At 46.2% G+C, this 10,976-nt stretch overlaps 1 pseudogene; it reads left to right on the top strand.

The window, feature by feature from the left end:
* Positions 1-234: 234 nt before the first annotated feature.
* Positions 235-9,161, top strand: LOC147342114 (pregnancy-associated glycoprotein 1-like; annotated as a pseudogene).
* Positions 9,162-10,976: the final 1,815 nt, after the last annotated feature.

Genomic DNA, 10,976 nt, shown 5'->3' on the forward strand with positions numbered 1-10,976 from the left:
ATCTTCTTAGATGTCCATGCAGATCAGTCTGATTTTCCATCCAAGCTTCAAGGAAGAGATTACAGTTCAATTCTCTGTATTCTGAGAAGCTTCAAAGGCCACTCGCGAAGGACACTGATGAAGGTAAAGATTTTATTGAGACCTTTGTGGTTTTTTTAGATCTTTTAGTGGCCTACAGGGGAAAACTAGGGTACGTCAGAGCATATATAACTAGGGGCTCCTGGTCACCACTACATGCTAAGAACCAAAACTTCCCTGAGTACCTGGAGCCAGGAAAGAAGCATGAAGTGGCTTGTGCTCCTCTGGCTGGTGGCCTTCTCAGAGTGCATAGTCAAGTAAGTATGGGGACTGTAAGCCACATCATGTTCCTTTCTCGGATTTTTCTTTTCATCTGTTTATTCCACCCATCAGGTTTAGAAGGGAATGGAATATTTCCCTAAGAGTCTTAAAGTTCAAATCTTTATTACTGATAAGTAACTTGCTCTAGGAACTGTAGATGCCAAGGTCTTATGTAGATTTGCATGGTTGCACAATTCTTGGGGTCCAGTCATGTCATGACCTATTGAAAATGCAACTCCTTGCAACTGTTCAGTGCACAGTCTATGCAGATGTCGATGTGGTCCTGTGGAATAGCACTTTTCTGCATTTTATTCAACATGTCCTCTTTTTTCCTTGTCTACTTAAGTGTGTATATGTCTATGTCTGCATCTCTATATCACTGTCATTTATCTCTCCATCTCTTTGGAAGGCACTGGGAATGTATTTCTCTCTGTGTTGTTTTCTTTTAATTTTTCATTTGACACATACTTCCTTCTCAAGCCTCTGAATTTCCCTTACTTGTTCCCTACATCTTGGATTCTTTTTTCAACTCTCACTTCTCTTTCAAAGTGGAGAAAGATACATTGTTTTATATACACTGTTTTATATCTGACAAGCAGTGTGACCACAGTCAACTCAGAAACCTCTTGCATTTCAAATTGCTCCCTTGTAAAAGAGGATAAGAATCCCCCTTCTACTTCCTTCCCTGAGGTTCTATGAGAAGGATAGTGTGGGATGGCAACAGCAATGCTAATGACTGTCATGTTGAGACTTCCTATTTATCAGGTACCTTATATCCATCACTTCACTTATCCCCAAGATATTCTATTTTGAGGGTTTGTATTGTTACATTCCACCATTTTACTGAAGGGGAAACTGAGACACCACACAGTCATATGGCTTACTCAAGATTACAGAACAGAGCCTGTATTCAAAGTGATGTCTTTGCCATGGTATATGCATAAAATTCTGATAATAATGTGCCTCATTAAAAATGATTAGAAAATACACAGGGACATTACAATGACAATTATACCTTAACACTTACAGCTAATTGTAGCATCCTCTTTGTTTTTTTTTTTTTGTCAAATGTTCTGTGAAAGAATACCTCTAAGGTGAGTGAAGACCATGAGAAAAACCCTCAGTGGAAAAAACACGCTGAACAATTTCCTGAAGGAACATGCTTACAGTCTGTCCCAGATTTCTTCTCGTGAGTCAAATCTAACTATTCACCCACTGAGAAACATCATGGATGTGAGTATTTTGGGGGGATGGTGCTCCATAGAGCCCCCTGGTGCTCTAGCCTAGCACTGAGGCTCATCTGGAGGTGCCTGGTGGGATGTTGGGGTTGGGGTTCCTGCAGGAGGCAGACACACTGGAAAACAGGGACCCCACCCAGAGGAGAAAGTACTCTCATCCTCAACTGTTGGTCTTGGTGACTGGGCCCGGCAATTAACAGGTGGCAGGTAAACATCCCTTTCTGTGTCAAAGATGTGTCATTACTTTGAGGGCGATTGTTCCTTAGGGACTGTGTGAGCCACTCAGTTACAGATGAAGAGTGAGCCATCACTGATCAAAAGGTAGAACCAACTGCAAAGCAACTGTGACTCCCCCGGCAGAGGAATTCAGTTTCCACAGATGCAAGAACTACAGCAGTAAAATGTTACTGAACTCGTATTCCGTGTAAGGCCATAAGGATTTAACAGTGTGGTTACTGTTTTTACATTAGACAAAGGGCTTATTTTGTCTTCAAGAATGCCCATGCCAGCCTGAGAGATAGGCAAAGGGTATATACATGTCGAATGAAAGGGTCATCTGTGTGGAGTTGATTGGATGTGGTCTGATAGAGGGAGTGGCTGGGGTTGATCCAGAACGACCTCCTGGAGAAGGGGGCGCTGAGGCTGGGATTGAAGAGACTACAGACCTTCTCAAATGAAGGCACCAGGACTTCCCTGGGTGTCCAGTGGTCCTGGAGGCCCAGTGATTATGCCTCTGTGCTTCCAATGCAGGAGGTACCACTTCAATGCCTGGTCATAGAATCAATATACTGCATACAATGCAGCACAGGAAAAATATATCAAATGCAGACATCTCCGTGACCAAAGTCTGTGAGCTGCACGGTGGTGAGAAAGTGATCTCAAGAGATATGTGACACCCCGAGGGAGGCAGTAGTGTGGGAATAGAGGGTAGCCAGTTCTGCACTAACCTACTCCCTCCTTTTCACTGTAGATGCTCTACGTGGGTAATATCACCATTGGAACACCCCCTCAGGAATTCCAGGTTGTTTTTGACACAGGCTCATCTGACTTGTGGGTGCCCTCTGTCTTTTGCCAAAGTCTAGCCTGTGGTGAGTACAGACACCCCCTACCCGGACCATCCTTCACTTGCCCTGTTGCCCTGTTTCCACCCTTGGCACCTGATGACACTCATCTCTTGTGTCTGCAGCTACAAAGTCTATGTTCATACATCTTCGGTCTTCTACCTTCTGGCATACCCAAAAGGTCTTCAACATCAAGTACCATACTGGAAGGATGAAAGGACTTCTTGTTTATGACACAGTTTGGGTAACAAATGCTGAGTCAGGACTGGCTATGGAATGACCCCTGCTTGCAAAACAGATGCAGGACCCTTCCTAGCCTAACTCCTATAGATATTTGCCATCTTACCCACAGGATCCTGCATCTAGGGAGATAGTGCGTGTGGTGACACATGAGCAGATGAGCTAATCCAGAGAGTGACTTGAAGTGTGGACTTGCAGCTCCTCTGCCCATGAGCAGTTCAAATCATTTTGCTGGGAGTGAGAAAATGGGAAAAAAGCACCCAATTTTATATTCACAGACTGTTCCAGGCAATTTCAGCTGATAATTGGCTTAATCCTGTAACAACCCCACACAGCAGTTACTCTGATTAGCTCATGAGACATATGAAGAAACTGAGGTGCAGACAGAAAGGGCCTTGCTGAGGGCACACATGTGGTAAAAGGTGGAGTTAGCCTGGCTTTTCAGGACTGAAGTTGCTGTGGGGTATTTGGGGACAGGATAAAACTGATCTGGGGACCCTGGGGGCAGTCAAGGGCTTCAGGTATCCATAGTGCGAAACTGGAGGCCTGAGAAGTCAAGGGGCCTGATAAATGAGTTGTCACTCTAGAGGATCCTTGAGAGTCTAATTAACCTATGGCCTGCCTCCCCCAAATTATTTGAGTAGTTCTGCTCTCTCACTTTCTCTCTCATACACACTCACACAAATACACACATATCCCCAAAGGTGAATTCCCCAGGCAGTAATTTCATAGAACCCTACAAGCAAGATTGTGTTTTTGGCTTCTGTCTTCCTGGACAGATGCAGAATCCACAGTACCTTACAGAGAATGCAGTCCATTCTTGTCATTAGGTCACAGTGATGCCAAAGAGAAGGCTATCTTTTTCTCCACTCAGTTTGCCATAAGGTGGCACCAATGGGTCCTGGCCTGACTTGGTTGCCACACCTGTACAGAAGCCACGAGGCCAATTTGACTCACTCAGGAGGTGTTTTTCAGAGGGTCAGATGTTTTAAAATTCACAGCCTCTCTCAAGTGGAACCCAAATTCCCCTCCCAGCTTGGTCTAATCACTTGAGTGCCACTGAAGACAGAGCCCAGCCTTAATTCCTCTCTGAGGATCTAATGGCAATGTACCCTAGCCCAGTCCTAGCCCACTTCACGTATCTGTAAGTGGGAACACTCTTCTCTCCCACAGATTGGGGACCTTGTAAGTACTGACCAGCCATTCTGTATAAGCCTGGCAGAAGTTGGGTTTGATGGTATACCTTTTGATGGCGTCTTGGGCTTGAACTATCCAAACATGTCCTTCTCTGGAGCCATCCCCATCTTTGACAACCTGAAGAATGAAGGTGCCATTTCTGAGCCTGTTTTTGCCTTCTATTTGAGCAAGTAAGTCTGAGATGGACAATCACTTTATCCAAATTAGCTGTAAGATGCTTTCAGTTGCATGAAAATTATAGAACACTTGATAAAGAAGTATCCTGAGAGATAATCTAACCCAGGATAACTATGGCCCAAGGGCCCTATCTGGCTTCACCAGTGGCTTTTATAAATAACGTTTTATTCGAACACACCCTGATCCTGGGCTCAAGATCAGTAAATTGGTCTCCTGGGGTGAGTGAGGAGGAAGGCTAATGGAAGGCAACAGGATGCACGTTGAATAAAAAGCATTAGGATTTGCTTATGTATTTGATAAGGAAGTAAGGAGAAGGATAGGGGGAAATCTTTCTTTCCTCATTAGCATTTCACTGGGAGCCCAGGACCAGCTACCCAATTTGTAGGTTCCAGTGAAAAATGAAAGTGTGGGACACAAAACTCTGGAACCCTTGTTCAAGAAATATTAGGCATTTCAAGACAGGGAGAGCAGAGGTGGGGTCCCTTCTGAGTGTGGGGCCCTTTGGACAGTAGAGGTCACGGGCCAGTGGAGCCAACTCTTGGTGACCTGAACCCACATCCTTAGAACTCCCAGGCCTTGATTTTCCTGAAAAATGACAAGGTGGATAAGGGCAAAGCCAAAAGCTTCAGCACCGTGTCCTCTGAGGGTGTCTGATCACTCAGGTCCCTGGAGGCCCAGGGCGTCTTCAGAAGACATAGTGGGTGGAGCCCAGCCAAGTGATTCAGCTTCTAACCTCCTCTGTGCCACTCACTAACCACTTACAGACCTCAGTCTGGATCTCAATACTTCCCAGACATTATTTCTGCATCTCTACGTGGGGACCTTATTAGAGCTTTGATGGGTGACAAGCACAGCTCTCAGACAGTGCTGTTTTTACTGTCCTCCAAGGATCCCCCCTCACTTCTCTCTACAGAGACAAGCAGGAGGGCAGTGTGGTGATGTTTGGTGGGGTGGACCACCGCTACTACAAGGGAGAGCTCAACTGGGTGCCATTGATCCAAGCGGGCGGCTGGAGTGTACACATGGACCGGTAAACCTCTTCCTCTGAGGGTCAGCCCAAGTGATGCTCCCACTACTGTACATGGACACAGGCAGACACACACAAATGCATTCTCAGACACACAGTCACACAGACTATACACTACCCACAGTGACTCAGACAGACACACAGACACATGGAAACACATAAGCAGACACATATAAACATACACAGAGGCACATATAAACATGCATAGGTAGTCAGAGACACACAAGCACACACAGAGACACATACAAACACACATACAAATAAACACACAAGCACACAGATACACAAACAATCCATGGGTTCATAATCCCCAGGCCTTCTGAGCATGGCTCTGATCAGGGTCCTAAAGGGTACAGAGAGGTCTGTGCAGCTGGGAGAGAGCTGCATCCACTGCCCTTTGAGGTGGGGAGCAGGGTTAGAGGACTCTACATTGTGGTGAACAGACGATCAGGGACAATTTTAGCAGCCTGAACAGAGTTATGATAAGATGACCAACAGTCCAGGGCTACCTTGGACATAGGAAGTTCTCAGTACAGGTAAACGTCTGTTTAAGAACAGGGAAAGTTCTGAGCAAATGGGGAAAACTGGTCTCCTTAGGGAGCAGCTACCCAGCACTGGAGAGAGGTTGGCTGCAGTCTTAAGACATGAAAGCAACTAATAAAAAAGACACCACACGTGTATGGGCACACAGTTGGGGGGGGGTCTATAAGAGAATCAGGAAGGTGGGATCCAGGAGTGACCTGAGGACAAGAGGCATAATTGATTGGGTTCTGTGTGAGACCCTAGGACAAATGCTGACCTGTCCTTTGGAGTTTCTGTGGGCTAGTTATATATTTCCTGGTCAGGGTCTCAGGGTCTGAGCTGGTTGTAAGAGCAGTGCTGGGAGAAACCCTCTCCCAGAGGAGCCCCTTTCTCCCTCTACTATGAGAATCTGCTACCCTGGTGAATCTTCATCTTCACTCTGTGTGCTACCCGTTATTTGTTCCCCACCAGGTACAGCTCTCTGGATGTTTCTTATTGTTTTCTCAGTCTTCATTCAGTCATTGAACAGACAAGCATTGGGCATCCATTGTGTGCCAGGCACTTTAGGGAGGCAAGGAGAATAAAACTTGCCCTCACATCTAAGAAGGCAGATGTACATGAAGGGACTCACCCACATAGTGAATTGTGCCTTTGGTACATGCTAGACATGAGGAGGAGGAGGCAATGGCAACCCACTCCGGTACTCTTGCCTGGAAAATTCCAGGGATGGTGGAGCCTGGTGGGCTGCTGTCTATGGGGTCACACAGAGTCAGACACGACTGAAGTGAGTTAGCAGCATCAGCAGCAGCAGACATGAGGAAGGGTCTACAGAGAGTGACCAAGACAGGAGACTTATAAACATGGGGGAAAGACTTCCCGAAAACAATACAATTAAGGTGGAATCTGGAAGATGAGAAGAAATTTGCTAGTCAAAGTGGAGTGGAGTCTTCTAGGAAGGAAGACCAGCCTGTGTCAAGGTGCAAAATATCCTGGTGTATTCAAGTACTGCATTCGAGGATGTCAAGAAAGGTGCTGTGTCAAGAGCAAAGGAAAAGAGGCCAATAGACGAAGTGCTGTTTAGGAGACAGTCAGGAAGGGGTCAGCTCTGGTGAGACTCAGATTGACCTTGATGCCTGCTTTCTTCCACTCTCTCTCAGCATCTCCATGAAAAGAAAGATTATTGCTTGTTCTGGAGGCTGTGAGGCCCTTGTGGACACCAGAACAGCACTGATCAAAGGCCCAAGAAGACTGGTCAATAATATACAGAAGCTCATGGGCGCCACGCCACGGGGTTCCAAGGTGAAGGGTCATGCCTCAGGTTCACTCCCAGTCTCCACACACAACAAGGATCTCCAGGGCCAACCTCTCTCCCTCTCTCTCTAAAAGCACTACGTTTCATGTTCTGTGGTCAATACCCTGCCCTCTATTATCTTCACCATCAACGGCATCAACTACCCGGCGCCAGCACGAGCCTACATCCTCAAGGTGAGGGGACAATACTGAGGGGTGTTCTCAAATTGGGACTTGCAGCAACCCACGGGCTGCGGTTGGGAGGAGCGCGCCCTCTACTGGCCATCTCACACCATTGCAGATGCTGATGAGCCCTGTGGCTGGGTCAGTGACTGCCAGAAAACCAAACATTTAAGATTAAAGGGCCGTCTGGGACACTGATCTTCCTGAAATAAATATGGAGAGGCCACACCATGCTGGCATGGTGGGAGTCACAAGGAGAGGGGGACACTAAGGTCCTCAGTCCTCAAAGAGCTTCAGTTGAATCTGAACCCTTAGCTGTATGAGCATGGAAGTCAGCTCTAGCAGTCCCTGTTACAAGGAGAATGGCTGGGGCCATGTTACAAGGAGAATGGCTGGGGGCATTTCCAGTGTGATGTCCCAGCATAAGTTAACAGTCTGCCTTCCCTTCTCAAGTTTTTTCTGGTTTGGATGATAAATTACATGGTCAGCTTAGTACTCGGCTGCATCTTCCCCTTGCTCTGGCCAGGTGCCTCCTTTGTGATTTGGGATACCCGACCCTCTGTGGGGAGGTTGGATACTAAGGTGAATAAAGGGTGCACAGTGACTGCTCAGCCCTGGATAGGGTGGAGGCTTCATGTCAGTTCCCTGTGGGAGTTCAGAGCAGGCTGATGGGCTCAAGGAAGGCTTTGAGGAAGAGAGGGAATTTCAGGAATTCTAATCCACAAACTCATTGAGCCATATGCAGGTTTGCTTGGTTCCAGGCAAAACTGCACTGCATTCCATGTAAATGGCATCTCAAGGTAGTCTGCACTGGGCACTGGGGACTTACTAAGGGTGATAAAGGCTACAGGTTGACCAGTGGGGAAGGGGAACCAGAGTACGTTGCCCAACCAAGCCTGGAGTGGCCAAGGAGGGTGAGTGCGGACCAAAGGAGGCTTTGTAGATTTCCTGAGTTAAGTCTTCAGGAACGTGTTGTGGGCACTGATCTATTTAAGATGGATAACCAACAACAAGTTACTGTGTAGCACAGGGAACTCCCCTCAGTTATATGACAGCCTGGATGGGAGGGGTATCTTTGGCACCAGGATGCACGGATACATATGGCTGAGTCCCTTTACTGTTCACTTGAAACTCAGAACATTTTTAATCAGCTATACTCCAATATAAAAAAAAAAAAAAAGGTTTTTTTTTGTTTTTAATAAAGTATGGATTGTGGGCACGCAGGAGGAGAACCAGCATTCTCTACAGAGAGAACAAGGAGCAGGAGTCATAAGGAGGAAACAGGGAGTGAGGAGAACTATGGACACACTTGTTCTTTTCTAAAAAATTATATTGAAGTGTGGCTGATCTTCAGTTTTGCATTAAATTCTGCTGCATTGCAATGTGATACAGATAAAAAGTGTGCTATACACATAAAATTTCTTTTCTTATTCTTTTTCATGTGGTTTATCACTGAATATTGAATATAATTCCTTACACTCTACAGTAGGACTTTGTTGTTTTTTATTCCTCTGTTTCCCCAATTCCAAATCTTCCACTCACCACACCCTTCCTCATTGCAACCTCATGTCTTGGCCCTCTTTGGTTTTGGTTGAACTCTCATATCCCCTGATGCTGAGAAAACCCCTTGATACTTACCAAAAGAGGGAAATAAAACAAATTGTGCTGGTTCTGGGTATTGGGGGGAGGTGCCGGTAAGGGCTCATGCAGACTGGAGTGTGTCTCTGACTCCCCCAGGATTCTAGAAGCCACTGCTATACAACCTTTAAAGAGAACACAGTGAGGACATCTAGAGAGACCTGGATCCTGGGTGACGTCTTCCTGAGGCTGTATTTCTCAGTCTTTGATCGAAGAAATGACAGGATTGGCCTGGCACGGGCAGTGTAAATGCTAGGAGTGGTTCAGGAATCAGTAAGGCCTCTCCTAACATACACTCACTCACCCTTTGAGCACTCCTTCCCAGGATGTGGGTGAACTGTATTTGGTGGTCTGCACACCCTATTCTCAGTAAAGAATAAAGGGTTTCACTCGTAATGGTGCTGAAACAAATTGGTGTGTCTGTTTGTGTCTGGCAGGTATACAATGATCAGGAAGGTTCTAGAACCAAGTCTGAATCAAAATTGAGAGGAGCCCTACTCCAACTGGCTTTAAGGAAATGGGAGACTCATTGAAATGATTCTGGGAATCCAGGACACAAGAATCAGAGCAAATACAAAGATTTCAGTGACTGGACCCAAGAAATCAGAAGTCATCAATTCTCTCTCACTCTCGCTCTTTCGCTTCACACTTCTTTGATGGTTTTAGCCTGGCAACTTTCTTCCTTAAGGCTTCTACACCTAGTGAGGGAGTCCAAGCTACCTGCCCTAGGGTTTTAAATCCCGAAGGCATCACCTAGTAAGGAAAGAAGATTGCAGACATCAGAGTTCAAGGGTGTTCTCTGAATGACCCACCTCAGATCACATGTACAGCCCCAGATTAGGCATTCTGGCAGGGACATGGGGACTTATCACTGGCTTTACACGGTTTTTGGCCCTGACCCAGCAGCACACATTATTGTCAATTTACTCCCGAACTACATGACTGAAGCTGGGGACAAGCAGCCCAAAGGATAGCGACTGGCAGATGGTCTAGGCCATGGAAGAGTTTGTGATGACCCACCTACTCCACCACCTCCTCATTCAAAGGAATTATAAGGGGTAATGAAATAGACTCTCTTCATCCCATCTCAGATGAACTTATCACTGGGCTTCTCCTCCAGGGGATTTTGGGTGAGGTAATTCATGCAGAGCTGGTTCCCTCTTGTTGCCACACCCCTGTCACCAGCTCTCTGCCACAAATGCCTGCTCTGTCCTTTCCAGTCCTACTTGGTAAGTGGTGGCCCCAGTGGATCCCTGAGCCATCCCCTTCCTCCAGGGCCCAGAATGCCCCTTGCTTGGCCTCCAATGCTGGGGAGAATGCAACACATGTATCGGGGGACCCAGGGTACACATTGACTTCAGCCTCTCTGATCTTCCTCCAGGGGTGGAGCTACAAAATATTTGCTTGGAGCTGCCATGGTTAGGCACTTTTGCAGTGGAAGCATCCATTCTTTCCACCTTGAGGCCCTCAGTAGATGGCTCAGCTAAGACAGCAAGGGTTAGAGGTTGACTTCCTTTCAGATTGACTGGTTTGATCTCTTTGTTGTATAAGGGACTCTCAAGAATCTTCTCAAGCACCACAGTTCAAAAGCTCAGTTTTTTGCCATTCCCCCTTTCTTATTGTCCAGATTGCATATCTGTACCTGGTTACTGGAAAAACCATAGTTTTGACACTACAGACCTCTGTAGCAAAGTGAGTCTCTTCTTTTTAATACACTGTGCAGGTTTTTCATAGCCTTTCTTCCTTCCAAGCAGCAAGTGTCTTTTAATTTTGTGGCTGCAGTCAAGGTCCCTAGTGGTTTTGGGGCCCAAGAAAATAAGATCTGCCACTGTTTTCACTTTTCCCTCATCCGTAAGCCATGAAGTGGTGTGACAGGATGCCATGAATGTTGAGTATATTTTTGTGAATAGTTTTTTAATCTTGTGTTTTAAGCCAGTTTTTGCATCTCCTCTCCTCATCAAGAAGCTCTTTAGTTCTTTCTTGCTTTCTGCTATTAGGGCAGTGTTGTCTTCATATCTGTGGATGTTTATATTTCTCCCAGCAATCTTTATTCCATCTTGGGAA

This window comes from Bos grunniens, chromosome 29 (assembly GCF_055505025.1).
Source record: "Bos grunniens cultivar Pamir isolate PY7600 chromosome 29, Bosgru_T2T1.0, whole genome shotgun sequence".
Taxonomy (NCBI): Eukaryota; Metazoa; Chordata; class Mammalia; order Artiodactyla; family Bovidae; genus Bos; species Bos grunniens.